General features: G+C 42.1%; 1 protein-coding gene across 3 annotated transcripts in view; it reads right to left on the bottom strand.

The window, feature by feature from the left end:
- Positions 1 to 6,791: 6,791 nt before the first annotated feature.
- LOC132690122 (uncharacterized) overlaps positions 6,792 to 16,571 on the bottom strand; it is a 57,845-nt gene continuing 48,065 nt past the window's right edge. For all 3 annotated transcript variants that reach the window (XR_013552537.1, XR_009615265.2, XR_013552539.1), the window contains 2 exons: positions 9,384 to 9,471; positions 6,792 to 7,024 (listed from right to left, as the gene is read on the bottom strand). The gene's annotated coding sequence lies outside the window, so the exon portion shown is untranslated. The remainder of the gene's footprint in view (positions 7,025 to 9,383; positions 9,472 to 16,571) is intronic.

The following is a 16,571-nucleotide window of genomic DNA, read 5'->3' as shown; positions in this document are numbered from 1 at the left end:
CTACACCTGGAAGAGACCAGCACTTGCACCTCCTGGTGTCAAGGCTGAACACATCTTCCAGTTCTCCCACATCATGCCATCTCATGCACATCCGAAGGTCTAAGACCATGACATTCCCAAGGAGTGCTTAGTCCTTCCTGCAGCCCATGAGTCACTGAAGCATTTCAAGTACCTTCATGACTTTCTCTTGGTCTGGGTGTTGCAGTGAATGAGAGGTGGTTTGTTGCAATAAGTAGATGTGTACACAATTCTTTCTCTGGATGATGCATCAATAAACTCAAGGAAGTTCAAATATCAATAAATTACAAGGAATGTCAAAATCTCATCATGTTGACAGATTCTATCTATACCTTCATTCAATTGCTCTTCCCACCTCATTATTTTTTATTTATATAATTTAAATTCATAGTGCTTTAAAATAAAGATTTTCTAGCAAAGCAGGGTTAGACAATTCATACTTTGGAGGGTTTTCTTTTTTAATGAGTCAGAATTTCATTTGTAAAGCAATGTTAATTACTGCTGCAATTTTATTCCTAATACAGCGTGATGAAAGTAAGAAGAACGATAACCCCTAACAACTTCTACTTTTTCTCGTGAATCCAGTCAGTGTCATCTTATGTGGCAGAAGGGACTTTGCACATGTGATTAAGTTTGAGGATCTATGGAAGGAAGAGGTTTTCTGGACTACACAGATTGGTCCAATCTTAAAATACGAGTCCTAAAAATAGAACCTATCCTGGCTGTACTCAAAATGAGATTTAACAATGAAAGAAGGACATCAGAGAGATGCTATGTTCCTTGCTTTGACGATGAAGAAGTCCAAAAGCCAAGAAATGACAGTGTCCTATAGAATCCTCAAAAAACAAGGAAACAGATTCTTCTCTAGGATCTCCAGAGGGAAAGCAACCCCGTTAATACCTTGGTGTTAGCCTGCTTAGACCTGTTTTGGACTTCTGACCTACAAAACTATAAGATAATACATTCGTGTTGTTTTATTTTATTTTTTATTTTAGGTAAAGAGAGCAGGGGAGAGGGGCAGAGGGAGAGAGAGAGAATCGTAAGTAGGTTCCGTGCTCAGTGCAGACCTTGACGCAGGGCTCAATCCCACAACCCTGGGATCATGACCTGAGCCAAAATCAAGAGTCGGACACTCAACCTACTAAGCCACCCAGGCGCCCCCATTTGTGTTGTGCTAAACTGCAAAGGCTGTGGTGCCTTGTCACAGCGGTAAGAGGAGCTAATACATAATTATTTTGAAGATTTACAAAAACAAAACCAGCAACATATATTGAGTCATTAATGTGTGCCACATACTTCTTCTCCATGTGCTTTCCATGTTTTAATTTTAACTCTATATTTTCAGGATCAGAGATAAGGGTCCTGTTCCAAGACGTCATAACCTGGAAGAAACATGTCTTGGATTTGATTAAGGTAGTTTGAGGCTAGTTTTATTCATTTCAACATTGTTTTCCACAGAGTGATTAAAGGAAAATTTTTGAGGGATCTTGAATATACTTCCATGTTCTGTCAATATTATATTGATACTTGGGTAGTGGTGATGTCAGCAGGGGCACGTAAAGCAGATGAGGACACAAGAACTGAAAATGGCCATCATGCACATCAAATGCTCATAGAGGATTCAGTTATCTTCATTTTGCATCTAATTTTCCTATAAATCAGGCTAAGAATATAAATAAAATTAAGCAGGAAAAATTTTAGGAAACACATGATCTCTGCTCTTTTTTTTAAGTTTATTTATTTATTTTGGGAGAGACAGAGACATCGTGAGTGGGAGAAGGGCAGAAAGAGAGAGAGAGAGGGAGAGAGAATCCCAAGCAGGCTCCATGCTGCCAGTGCAGAGGTCAACATGGGGTTCAAATTCACGAAATCGTGAGATCATGACCTGAGCTGATAATAAGAGTCTGTCACTTAACAGACACTAAGTGTGCCTAAGTGGACACAGACTGAGGGGTGGGGCCAGGCCAAATGTGTGTCAGGTATATGGTAGTTTTTCCCTGACATGCCTGTGACTTTCTTTCGCAGGAGAGAAGTGAGGAGACTGATCTCCTGTGTAGTGATGAGACGTGGAGGCTGCTGGTGCAGGTAGATGGCTCAGAAGAAGGCAGAGTCCCCCTCGAATAGACCATTTTAAGGCTAAATTTAGATTTCTCACCCACAAGAGGGCATGGTCTGATCAAGGGTGAGGCTACCATGTGCCATCCTGGGGTTGGGGAGAGGTGGGGTGAAGAGACACAATCACTGACCCAAGTGCGATCTCATGACTATTCCTGGATGTGCACTGGGTAGGGCACAGGCTGGAGCAGACCATCCACTGAGCATCTGCCCAGCCCTGACAGGAGGGCTGGGTTGGGACATTGGCTTTGCCCTGTGTGTGACCTCCACAGATCACCTGCCAGGGCATGGGCCTGTGTGACACCTGTGTGACAGAGATGTCATTGTTAGGACAGCACCTTGTTTCCTCACCAAAGTGGTGATGCCATCCTTCACTGTTTATTTGCGTCATGCTATCTTTACAGCAATAGTTGGTACCACGATAATCTTGTGCTCTACCATCACCAGTTGAAATAAGCATAAATGTGATGCTTTCATTGACATTGTAATTACCTTACCTATATAATTGCTATTAGTTCTTTTTTTTATTGCTATTAGTTCTGCAAACATGAAGATGCTCCTATAAACAGGTTTAGATAAGCCATACTCTACATGTTTTTGAGAGATGTGAATGAAATGTAACCTTTTTTATAATGTAATGCCAACAACTTCTGCCATTTTGTTCCTCACATATAAGAATCATAGTAATTAGCATAAGTACATGAACAAAAATAACACTAGAGCCACATGCATTATGTGCTGGGCACTGCTCCATGCCCTCTATATGTTTTAATAATTTAATAATTATGTAATTGCTCATAACCATCTTGGAAGTCAAAATTATTCCTATTTTAAATAGAAAGCTGCGAGGGACGGAAGTGATAAATGTTCTGCCCTGTGGATTCACAATCAGGACGAACATTTCCTGGATTCGATCCTAGGGTAGTCTGAGGTCTAGCTCCTTTCTCTTTGAAAGTGTTCCTCATAGAAACTTATTACAAGCCTCTAGTGTCTGAGTTTCATCCTTACTGTACTGATGTCATGGCGGTGGTGGTGTTGGCAAGGTCAGCTGACGATACGCACTTCCACGAACACACACAGGTCAGTGAGTCTGTGTGGGGGCACCAATGAGGCTGGATTCCCCAGCAGAGCCATCCTCGTGTGGGATAGTTGACTCATGCCAATTGCTCTGTCCTTCACGAATCCCTATGGTTGATTCCCATCCATGTGTCTGGTAACACAGAATCCCTCACGTCAGGCGTCCTGCCTTCTGAGCTGCCCCCAGAACACTGGGCTTGTGGATTCATTACCCTTGGGTGTTCTGAGCCTCTGGGATGGATCCCTGTGAACCATGGCATGTCCTTTCATGGAGGTATCTGGACACACTGTGTAGGCTCTAATGTTGTATCATGCTTTCCCTCAAAGTTGCCTGCGTAACAGAGAACTGAACTTTAATATTTGTCATATGGGGTTCTGGGGGGGGGGGAGGTCCTTCTTTGAGCAAAACCAAAGCTTCCTAAAGGTAGGATTAAACTATCTCATGAGCAGTCCCCAGGGCTGCACCTGCAGCGAATGTCACTGTTGCGAGCTCCTTCACCTTGTTTCCTGGCCTCTCACTCTGCTTACTGATCCTATCACTATTCTCTGTACCTCTGTCCTCCACTCCTTCTCTCCTTGTTCCGTTCTACCTCACTACCCCATCTCTCTCCTCTGTGGCTTCACCACAGCCCCATTTCTTTTTCTCACATGCCCCCATTCACTTCTCTTGTCTAATCGGGGTGGACTCCAGTAACGGAGAGCAGAGGGGACCTGACACTGCTGGACATTGAACTCTGTAGACAGATTGTAAAACTAATGTGAGTTGCTGCTTTCCTGAATTCCTGTCCTGTCCCATGGGGCATATTTGCCTGAAAACATTGAGTTCATTCACTTGACCTTGACCAGCTCCGGCCTGCCCTTCCTACTTGGTCACTGTGACTAGAATCACATAAACAAGAGCCTCCTGCATTTCACTCACCTCACCCAACTGATGAGCCGTCTTACTCCGTAGGCTCAACAAACCGCCCAGAACATCCAGGCTCCCCGATGCCATAAGATTCCCAGGCACACCAGTCACGCCAAACATTCCATTCTTTCTTCCCGTCAGTTCCCTCCAAACCCTCAAAACTCACCAAGTGCATGATTTTGGATCAGTGCTTGGGCACTTGTTTTTTTCTGCTTCTTGACTTGCGTCTTAGTGAAACAGGTGTGTAGATTTTGTTACAACTCACAAAGCTGTACGCACACAGTGTTCACGCATTTTGTCGTTAAGTTTATGCATTAACATAATATAATAAGTAAAAAGTTGACAAACCTCCTCTGTGTTTCTTCCTTCCATTTGATTTCACCACTTTGTGTTCTCTTTCATCTGCAAGTTGCACTCTTGACCCTGGTTTTTCTCCATGTCAAGTACAGCCTGTGTCTTTACGCCACCGAAAGTATAAAACATGGAGGTAGACAAGTGCCAGGTCCAGAGTGCTCTAGGTTAAGAAAAGTTCTTATATCTCGTGAATCTCCCTTAAAGTCTGTGGAAGGCATGAGTCATCTGGGGTAGAGAGACAAGGAGAACACAGCCTGTCTGGAGGGTTGAGTGATAGGTCTGGCCCCTGACAAGGTCTTGGTCAAACACAGGAGATGGACTGGAGATGTGAGTTTAGTTTAAGGAGTAGGTCCATGCTTCATGGATGCCACTGGCAGCTTGACCCTTTTTCTCTGATGAGCTTGTAAGCCTGGCTCCCGGTCCAAGGCAGGAACAGGGCTATGGTTCACGGGGTAGTGGACAGGCCTGTGGAAAGGGCATGATGCACAGGGAAAGCTTCCTATGTTGTCGGTGACATCCCCCCGTCTAGAATTTGATTTTCCCCCGAAGATTAATGGCCCAGTATCCCTCTTCCTGGTCTCCTGTTTTCAGGGGGCTTTTGGGGAACTACACTTCTTGAGGCAGGAAGCACCTATTGTGGGTGCTCAGGAGTTATGGCAGACTAGATGAACTGGTCCAGGCCCAGACAATCAAACTTACCTCCTCCGAAATCCCCTGGGGACTTTGAGAGGACAAAGGGTGCACCTAATCAAATAGATTTGTTTCTGATATGCATGATCTCCTGCTGTGTGCAGAGGAGGTCATGGGGAATGGTTACAGCCTGGGGTCACAATCCAAGTGAAGGACCCTGGAGGGCAACAGGGGCATTGGTGCCTGGCCTTCCTATGTCCTCTGGCCAAATGCCTGTTCATCTCTGGGTCTTCCCAGGCCTGAGGAAAAGCTGAAGATTTGGCTACAGATTAATGTGTATCCAGCATTTATGAAGGTATGATGATTGCTTTCTGACCTGTAATTGCCCACTCATTAAGTCTTTGACTCGATAGGGACATTTCCTTGCTTGACGTGTGCTCTCCTGTGACTCTTGCACACAGGATCTCCAATGCTCAAGGACACATAAGACTTTTTAGGGGGTCGACAAACTGTAGTGCAGGCCAGATGAACTGGTTGAGGTCTTGAAGCCATGGGTAAGAGGAAGCCAGATTCTCTGTCCATTCCCTGAGGAGGCATGGACTGGCCTTGGTAATGTCTTGGGCATGGCCAATCTTGTAGTTTGGGATGAGAGCCATAAACATCGACCACTGACTTGTGTGTGACCTTCCAGTGAGGGCCTGACAAGTCTTGAACATTCTTAGGATGGGGGTGAGGCCATTAATGTTGCATACGATTGGCTCAGTCTAGGACCTGGGAGTTATGGTGTGTCTCTATAATGATTCTTCTAGGGTTGTATTTACTTTTCTGAGAACCAGGAAAGGTTCTTTACTTTTTAAGATTCATACAACTAAGTTGGGCACACCCAGATAATCCAGAACACTCTCCCCAACTCAGTGTCCTTACATTTAACCAAATCAGCAAAATTCCTTTTGCTATGTAAGGTACCACACTCACAAGTTCTTCACAAGTACATCTTTGGGGGAGCCATTATTCTGCCTACCTTCTATGAATTGAATCATGCCCTCCATAATTCATATGTTGAAGCCCTAACCCCTAATGTGATGCTATTTGGATATAGGGCCATTGGGCCATTAGAAGGTTGTGAGAGGGGGTCCTCATGATGGGATTAATGGCCTTATGAGAAGAGACCTGAGAAGTTACTTTCTTTTTCTTTCTACCACCTGAGGATATGGCAAGAAGGCAGTGATCTGCACACCAGGAAGTGGATTCTCACCAGATACCAAGGCTGTGGCCACTTTGATTTTGGACTTCCCAGCCTGCAGAACTGTGAGAAATAAACTGGGTCTGTTGTTTAAGTGCCCCAGTCTATGATATTTTATTATAGCAGCTTGAATTGACCCAAACACTCCCATACTCCTCAATCCCATGCCACACTCCTATCTTTTTACAGGTGATCAAGGCTACTGAAGGGGTATTTGAGTTCATTTATCTGACTTCTAAGGACAACAGTGTTTACATTCAGAAGTGGACACCTCAGAAGAAATTCTTCATCTAGGGTGAGTTGATCACTCTCCAGACTCCTACCCCTAACCCTTGGCATGTGTTCCTCCAAAGCGGACCATTCATCTTCCCAGGCTAAGAGGTCACCCTCTCTGCACATTATTCTTCATGAGGCACCAGGACACTGCACTCCCAGGACTGGTCAACCATGCCCCATTCTATACCTGCCCCAGGGTCCCCTGAGCCTCTGGAATAGACTATTTGTGGACCACAGTGTGTTCTTTTCTGTGGATACCTGTATGCACTTAGGTCACCCTCAGGCTCTGACTTCTTTTCCCATGAGTGCTTCTGAATCATAAGAAATTAAAACTGAAGACAGGCCACAGGAATTACTAGGGAGAAGATTTTTAGTTGGAAGCGGTAACAAGGCAAACCACAGATCTACAAAAGAGGAGGCAGCTATGTTATTTATTTATTTATTTATTTATTTATTTATTTATTTATACGTTTATTTTTACTTATTTTGAGAGAGAGAGATGGAGAGCAAGCGGGGGAGGGGCAGAGAGAGAAGGAGACAGAATCCCAAGCAAGCTCCGTGCTATCAGCACAGAGGGCTCGAACTCACAAACCATCAGATCATGACCTGAGCTGAAATCAGGAGTCGGATGCTTAACTGACTGAGCCACTGGATGCCCCGCAACTATGCTATTTTAGACTATATTGGGAACATTTTGACTATTATTTGACATGGTTCCTTTTCAAATCTTCCCTTTTAGTAAGTGGCCCACCCATTTGGTTTGGGAACACACACTCTGGCCTACTGCCATGGGCTGTAGTTCAGCTATGAACTTAGCTTTCAAAGCCTTTGCAATGTGATTCTGACTTCTCTCACTTGTGTGCTGCCCAGAGGCCAATTGTGAAACCTGTTTGGTATTCTATACAGTAGTCGATTTCTCAGACATTTTGCTGTGTTGGCTCTGGTCATTTTCATACATGCATCTCTTAGGAGTTTGCCAGGACATCATATACAAATTTAGTGAATCCCTTTCTCTGGCTCCATCGTTTCCATAAACAATGCTTATACGCTCTAGCTGGAATAGGGTAAAGTGCCATCTTGTTATTGAGGGGAAGTAACAAGGGTGTAGGGATGGAACGCCAAGCTCTAGGAAACAAGATGACAACAGTCACACACACACTGAGGGGGAAACAGACTTTTTGTCCAGGCAAGTCACTAAGCAAACAAATAAAAATCCAGCCACCACAACCACTCACAAGGTGGGAACAGAATGCAAAGTTGGTACAATGTACTATCTAAATTGCCGATTTTTCAGTAATACATGCAATGAAATAGGAAAGTATGCCTTTTACACAGAAAAAAAATCTGTCAGCAGGCATACTGAGTGGGCTCAGATGTTGGACTGAGCAGAAAAGGACTTCAAAACAGGTATTAAGCACATATTTATGTGCTTAAAATGAAAAGAAAGCATATGTAAAGATAATTACATGACTCATAAAATAGATAATATGAATACATGAGTTGAGGTTATGAATACAAACCAATGAGAGTATCAGGAGTTTTAAAAGTATAATAACTCATATGGATAAGAGAGTTTCCATGACAGGTTTCAGCTAGAAGTAGGAGGAATCTATAAAACTGAAGACAGCGGCGCCTGGGTGGCTCGGTCGGTTCAGCATCTGACTTCGGCTCAGGTCATGATCTCGCGGTCCGTGAGTTCGAGCCCCGCGTCAGGCTCTGTGCTGACAGCTCAGAGCCTGGAGCCTGTTTCAGATTCTGTGTCTCCCTCTCTCTCTGACCCTCCCCTGTTCATGCTCTGTCTCTCTCTGTCTCAAAAATAAATAAACGTTAAAAAAAAAATTTAAAACTGAAGACAGATCAATTAAGAGTATCCAGTTGATGGACAGAAAGATAAAAGAATGAAGTACAATGAACAAATCTTAAGATACCCTTGGGGAGCCATTAAATATATTGCATTAAACACACAACCTTAGTTCTAGAAAGAGAACAAAGAAAGAGGCAGAAAAATTTAATGGCTGAAAGCTCTTCAAATTTGAGGAAACGTATTCATGTGTGCACTTAAGAAGGTCAACAAATCCATAAGAGCTTAAACACAAACATATCTGCCCCTGGAATCTGTGTTCTACAGCGTCTCCCCTTTGGCAGTCTCAGTTGAGACGCACCACAAAGTTTCGGCAGGGCCTTCAAGCTCCTGGGAGGATGTACAGTCAACTGTAGTTCATTTTCATCTTTTGGGGCATAACCATGAGTAAAATACAGGCTAATGATGGGTCACGGGGCAACTGGAATAATTCTTCTTAGTTTCCTTTACACTGGTCGCTAACTCCACCTGCCCGTGGGCTCCTTTGTTTTATTTTGTTTATTCTTTTAGAGACTTTTGATTCTATTTGTTTATTAATTTTTTTTTTTTATTTTAGAGAGATAGAGAGGAGAGGGAGAGAATCTGAAGCAGGCTTCACGCTTAGCATGGAGCCCGATGTGGGGCTGGATCCCAAGACCCTGGGATCATGACCTGAGCGGAAATGAAGAGTCAGATGCTCAACCGAGTGAGCCACCCAGGCGCCCCTACAATTTTGTTTTTTAAAGTATGACTTTTTAAATAAACTTTTAGGGGTACCTGGATGGTTCAGTTGGTGGAGAATATGCCTCTTGATCTTGGGGTTGTAAGTTTGAGCTCTGCGTTGGGTGTGGAGATTACTTAAAAATAAAATCTTTTGAAAAAAAAATAAATGAACTTTTAACTTGGAATAATTTTAGACTTACAGAAAAGCTGGAAGTTAAGTATGGAGGGTTCCTGTATACCTTTCATTCAGTTTCTTCAGGGTTAACATCTTACATAACCTTGGTGCACCTGTCAAAACAATGAAATTAACATTGGTACAATACTATGAGCTAACCTAACTTTATTCCCATGTACACAGTCTTGCCACCCATAGCCTTTTTCACTTCCCTGATCAGATCCAGGAGTCTCTATTTGCCTTCTTTAGCTTTTCACAATATGTGACAGTTTTCACTCTTTCCTAGTTTTTCATGGTCTTGATAATTTTGAAGAATACAAGTCAGGTATTTTGTAAAATGTCTCTCACTGTTGGTTTGTATGATGTTTTCTCTTGGTTAGATTTGGATTATAGGTTTTTTAGATGAATATATCACAGAAATGGATTGCCCTCTCATTGTATCATATCAAGTGATATCACTACGAGTTATCCCTGGTTATATTCACCTTGATCCCCTGGTTAAGAAGGTGTCTTCCAGGTTTCTCCACTCTAAAGTCACCACTTTAACCTTTTCGTATGTTATTTGGAAGTGAGTGAGTCACTAAACCCAGCCTGCACCCAAAGAGGAGGGAAGTGAAGTTTTGCAGGGGTTTCCACAATTTGCCCCTTCTCTTCACTGATTTCTTTCTGGTAAAAGATACTTATTTTATTCTTTTGGGGTGTAAGCCTATATGACCAACATATATTTTGGGCAAATTGCCCCCGCTTTAGCCATTGTGATGTCCTTCAGATCCAGTGTACAACATGGTGAACTATAGTTAATAATGCTGTATTGCATACTTGAAATTTGCAGGAAGAGTAGATATTAGGTGTTCTCACCACACACACTCACACACACATGCACACAAAGTCACTAAGTGACAGATTTGTTAATTTAGCTTGACTCTGGTCATCATTTCACAATGTATACCGTATATCAAATTATTACATTATATAACTTAAATATACATAGTGTTAAAATCAATTGTACCTTAATGAAGCTAGAAAAAAAAAATCTTTGATTTATGGCATGAGATGATGCCCCAGAGCCACTGTGCATCTTCATTTCTTCAGCTCTGGAATCAACTGTTTCTCTAAGGTCCTGCACTCTTATCACATCCTACCAAATTCTTTCCTAACACAAAGCCTTGCGAGTGCTTCCCATGAAGTCAATAACTAAGAGAAAGTCATAATATATCCTCGCCAGGGACATATTGAGCCTGCTAGCAAAACAGGGGCAATATTTCAATAGAATAGTGGAATCTAGCTGTCATGTACTCACAAGAGCCTGAAGGTGGACATGGGACAAGAATCTGTGATTGGTGGCCAAATGGTATTGAAGATTAAATTTGGAGACAGGACTTAACATCACCATGTTGTACACTGGATCCTGTGAACTTATTCATCTCATTTAAAGTTTGTACCCTTCAACCAACCTCCTTTCTTTTCCACCCCTCACCCCCACCGGTAACCATGCCCTAGAAGGATGTACAGTTTTTAAATAAGTAAATAAAAGTTACAGATATACCAAAAGGACACAGGAGTCAATCTGAAGGACATCACAATGGCTAAAGCTGGGGCAATTTGCCCAAATGGCAGGAACTGCATTAGATGGTGGGAACATGTTTCTAGGATGGTTTCTAGAAGCGGGGAATGATGAAAGCCCTTGGTGGAGAACAGCCAGAATTGCTATGGCAGACAGCAGAAGTAGGCACATTCGAGGGGGTAAACTGTGTAAGACCAGGTAGTTTTCTGGCACCTGAGGGGTGGTAGTCCCAAGCCTGGTAGTGTTTTGAGCCACTCTTATTACTTTTCGGACCTACTCCCTTGTGCTGACTTCCAAGTTAGATGAAACAGAGATGAACAATCTCCATCAGTCCTTCAGATAAACCACCAGACAGGTTTGAGCGCACGCGCGCGCGCACACACACACACACACACACACACACACTAATTTGCCGCTAAGGTCTATTCTGTTCCTTCCTGATTCAGGGAGCAGGGTGCCTCTCTGGAAATGCAGGTTGCTATTGCTTTAAAACCACCTTATAGCTGGGAATGGGGGGAATAAAGGCAAATAAAATCACCACAGAACTTTTCTGTGTTGAAGTCATATTGTTTTCTTGATTCAGCATTTGCTTGGCTGCTGTCAGTTGTTGATTGTTTCGCAGAGTTCTGATAAAGTTGGTTCTGACATTTTCTGCTTGTTTTTTGATGTGTCTCGGGGGGAGATGAGAGCTTGCAGCTGCCTACTCTGCCATTCTGATGACATTACTCCTCTGGATATTGGTTTTTAAATACCATACTCTGATTTTAAAAATATGGGCTTTGCAAACGGGTACAGAAGTCAACCTGAAATTGCTCCCCATAGGCAAAGCTAGAACAATTTGAGCAAATACATAAATAATATGAGGACTAGATTATAACCCCCAAAACAAAATAAATCTCCATGAGTCCATAATAATGTCAAATAAGTAACTAAATAAATAGATGGGGGTGGGGAAGGGGAGCAGATCTCCCTTACAGAGCAATTTGAATTAATTCCAATTACTCTCCCTGCCGTGGAATGTGGGCTGGACTTAGTGACTCACTTCCAAATGAAAAGGTATGGAAGGGGAACATAAAAAGTGGCTTTATAGTGGAGAGACCTGGTAAGTCGCCGCTTTAACCAAGTGATAAAGGTTAACATCACCAGTATCATGTGTATATAATGTACCCCGATACGATTAGATGAGAAGGGCAATTCTTCTTTGTGGTAATTTTCTCCACAAAAACCATAATTTCAGTCTAATAATAAGAATACAGGAGACCAACAAAAATTGGGGGACATTGTACAAAATAGGTGAGCAACACTCTTTTAAGTTTTCTAAGTTAACGGAAAACAAAGAAGGATCAAGAAACCGTCACAGATCAGAGACTGAGGAGATACAGTGACTGAGGGCTGTGATATTCTGGATTAGATTCTTGTATGGAAAAACCACATTTGTGGAGAAACTGATGGAATCCGAATAGAGTCTGCCATTGAGTTAATAGTATTGTGTCCATGTTGATTTTTTAGTTCTGACCGGCGTCCCCTGGTGATGTGAGATGTTCTCATTAGGGCAAGAACTAGGTGAAGGGTATGAAAAAAAATTCTACGTACCATTTTAGAACCTTTTACGCAAATCTAAATTTATTCTATGATAAAAAATCGAATAGAACAAAAAATAGAGGATACACTTTTGTGGAAGTATTCTGAACAAGTTTGGAGATGACAAATTATGCTAAAAGGAGAAATTCAATCAATTCTCCAAAACACTAATTTTTCAGACCTCACTTATTCTGTAAACTCTCTACAATTCTACCCTGGGTCTGCATCTTGCAGTGTTTTCATCTTACAGTGTTTATGGTATTTGGTTTTATTTTGGGAAACATGTCTTATTTTAAAGTAGTCAGATTGATTAATAATGGCCTTCACATTTTGTGCCTTCTGTATCTTGGAGTCCTAAAGATAGTCTCCTTTGTGTCATCATAAAAGTTTAAAACTTTTGTGTTACGGGAACTAGAATATTCTCCCTTTCCTCACCTAACGATTCTTGGTTGAGCAAAGTACGTAGGGAAGTTTCAGGATATGTCAGCTGGACTTTGACCCCAGGCTTCTCTGGATCTATTTCTTTTTTGTACACTTTGTTTTACTTTGGATGGAGTGAGGTGTCTGATGTTAGAGAACCCCAGACACAATGGATCTTTCCTTTCATTCAAGTTAATTTTGTGTCTTTTGAGAATGTTTACAGTTCATACATACTTTAGAACTTCTAATTTGTTGATAGTTTTTAACCGTTTTGAAAATTACATGCACATTTTATTGCTAAACCACACTGAAGGTAAATCACAGAAATCAGTATGTTTCACCCCTGAATACATGCATCTCCTAAGAACTAGGATATTTTACACAGCCAAGAAACTCACATGGGTTAGATAAACTTACCTAATATATATTAAATTTTGAAATATTTTTTAATCATTCAACTAACATAAGGTTCCACATTCTTGGGCCTCTAGAGCCCACAACATAGACACCTCTGTCTAAACATCATTTATCCTACAGACTGTGTACCATAGACAAAATAGATTCCACATCTCAGATATTTCAATATCCTATTCTAGACATTATTTCTAGAGACTCCATTGCTAAGTCCAGAAAAAAAAATCCGTTTCTGGTACCATTTCAATCACTCAGCTCTCAGCCACATTCACTTACCCCACGGACATTTGCTACTGAACCCACAGACACTAATCACTGACCCCATACATGTCCATCAGTGTCTCCATATACCACCATAATGAATCTCCAAAGTCCCATCACCTATTTCACAAACTAAATTCTACAACCCACTGTTCCAGTGAGATTTGTGGGCAAGTCCCCAGGTGGGGCAAGAAAGAAGAGAGGCACCGAAGACCCCATCTTTGCTCACATAAAGATTGTTGTTCTTCTCAAAAATGACCAGCAGATGGCAGAAAAATCCATGTTTTGGATATGTAGACTCCTGCTCCAAACATTATGGAGCTTTGAGATAGGGGTTTTTTGTGTTTTCTGTTTTTGTTTGTTTTTGTTTTTGTGTTTGTGTTTGAGACCAGCTAATCTGCCTGGTGAATAATGAGAATTAAAGATCACTGTGATATCAGAAAATTCTCCATCAAAACATTTTCTTCTCAGCCCATTGCAGCCCACCAGTGTCACTAATAACACTCCAGTGTCACTGATCCCAATCTGTACCTGTCGGAAGATTCTTGTGGTTCATGTCACCCTTCTCTTCATTAAAACCCATTAGGAGGAAATAACTACTTTGGGAACTATTTATGAAAGTCTTGAATGTAGTATTTCATGTTTCCTACTAGAGTTTTCGGCATTGCCATAGAGATTATTTGTTAATCCAAAGTGATGAATCTGTAATGGCCAGAGTGGTGTATATAACATATTTGGATGAAACTAAGAGTTCATCTGCCTCTTAAATTAGGTTGGTGGAGGCTGCCCTATACTTTTTGTAATAATAATAAGAGCCGATGTTTGTTCAGCACTTACTATGTGCTAGGCACTGTACCAACCACTTTACATAGTAGGCAGATTGAATCTTCACATTAACCCCACAAAGCGATGACTATTAAACATTTTTTACAAAGTATACAGATGCCCAGAGAATTCAAGTAATGTGTTTCAAGGCCCTACAGTTAGAAAAATGCTCAGGACCGCATCTTTGCATCTATTCACACCATATGCAATGAATACTATGGTGGTAGCATTGTTGGGGCTTTATGGATTCAAAAGAAGTTCTTGTTCTCTTGCCCCTGCAACACATGTGTTGGAATCTTCTCATTGCAGGATCTGGGAAACAGTTTTAGTTGTGTTACCCTGGGTAAGTATGACCATTAATTAGCTCTTCAGGGGGCACTGTGACAATCTCTAGGCTGATGTGAGCAGAATATTTCAAACCAGGACTGTCCCACTGGCTCCAGGTTACACGACTCCCTTTAGGGCAGTGGAATGTTTAAATTACACATCCCAGCTGTTGGCAGGGATCAGTTCAAGTCTGTCTTCTTTTCCTTCAGGCAAAACATCACTCCATTCTTCAACTTGCTGTGTTTCTCTGGTGGTATATAGCTTGACGCTCAAGAGCTTTGAGCAGCAGCTCTGCATCAGCACCCCAGGGCTGTTGTGAGACATGTGGTGTGCAGTGTCACAGTCCTGTGCCTAGAAAGCAGTTTCTCTACTCATTGTCCCATCTCCTACAACTCGCTACAGTAGTTGGGATTCTGGGTTGAAAGTAAGAGAAACCAACTCTAAGGCACTCATTTAAAAGGGAGTTAAGAGGGGCGCCTGGGTGGCTCAGTCGGTTAAGCGTCCGACTTGAGCTCAGGTCACGATCTCACAGTCTGTGAGTTCGAGCCCCGCGTCGGGCTCTGTGCTGACAGCTCAGAGCCTGGAGCCTGTTTCAGATTCTGTGTCTCCCTCTCTCTGACCCTCCCCCGTTCATGCTCTGTCTCTGTCTCAAAAATAAATAAACATTAAAAAAATAAATAAAAGGGAGTTAAGAAAGGGTTGCTCATCTTTCTCTATCAGGAACTTCTCCCTCACCCACATGGCTCTTTTGGTCATGACCATCTTTCTCTGGACACAGAGTAGAAGGCTTGGGTCAACCCAGTCCAACCAGAGTACCCCAGCTCAGACCACACTTATTGGGGAATGAAGGGTACATGGCCCAGTGAGAGTTCTCCTTGGATTTTTATGCCCGAGAAGAGAAAAAGCTGGTTATTTTCTGTGGGGTTTCTGAGTTGGCAGATGAGAACCTGTCTGAGGAAGGATGCCAGAAGAGTCTAGCAGATTCATAAGGGGGAGAGACGGATTAAAAGTCCTACAGGTATTGAGTCCTAGCATCAAGCTAGGCCTGAAGCCAGGAGCAGTTCTTTATTTCCTAATTAGGAGAGCTCATAGATCCCCCTCTTATGCTGAAGTGACTTTGAGCTAGTTTTCTGTCACTTATAACCTAATGTACTGGTTTGTATGCCTCAACCCACAACAGGCTCTGTGGGTTCCTTCAGGCCCTATTTAATCATTTCCTTAATGGATGATTATTTTATTTGTAAGATCTTTATTTTTTTAAGTTTATTTGTTTATTTGAGAGAGAGAGAGAGTGCAAGTAGGGGAGGGGAAGAGAGAGAGAGAGAGAGAGAGAGAGAGAGAGAGAGAGTCCTAAGCAGGCTCTGTGCTGTCAGTGAACTGTGAGATCGTGACCTGAGCCAAACCCAAGAGTTGGAGGCTTAAGCAACTGAGCCACCTATAAAGATTTTTAAAGGAGAGCACCTCACTAATCAGCAACAGAGCCCTAGAATGCACCATTCATCATCCTTCAAAATAGCCTCAATATCTGGTGCTGGCTTTGCCATCATCTGGTGTCACATTATAAATGAATTCATAGGTTTAGGGATATTATCTTGTTATTGTCTGTTTTCTTTTGGGTGAAAAATTTAAGGTCAAAATCATTAAGTAATTTTTGTAAAGGCAAATTGCTGAACCTGAGGAGAAAATCCACTAAAACTTTTCAACTTTAATATTAGGCATTCCTAAAACCTAAATATGGAACCAGGGGATAATTACGTTTGCACAAAAATTTGGCATCAAGAGCACGAGTTAAATCACACACAGATCACTTAAATGAGCACA

Source organism: Panthera onca, chromosome E2 (assembly GCF_046562875.1).
Source record: "Panthera onca isolate mPanOnc1 chromosome E2, mPanOnc1 haplotype 2, whole genome shotgun sequence".
Lineage (NCBI taxonomy): Eukaryota > Metazoa > Chordata > Mammalia > Carnivora > Felidae > Panthera > Panthera onca.
Note: the sequence above shows the minus strand (reverse complement) of the source record. Positions and strands in the feature narration are given on the sequence as shown.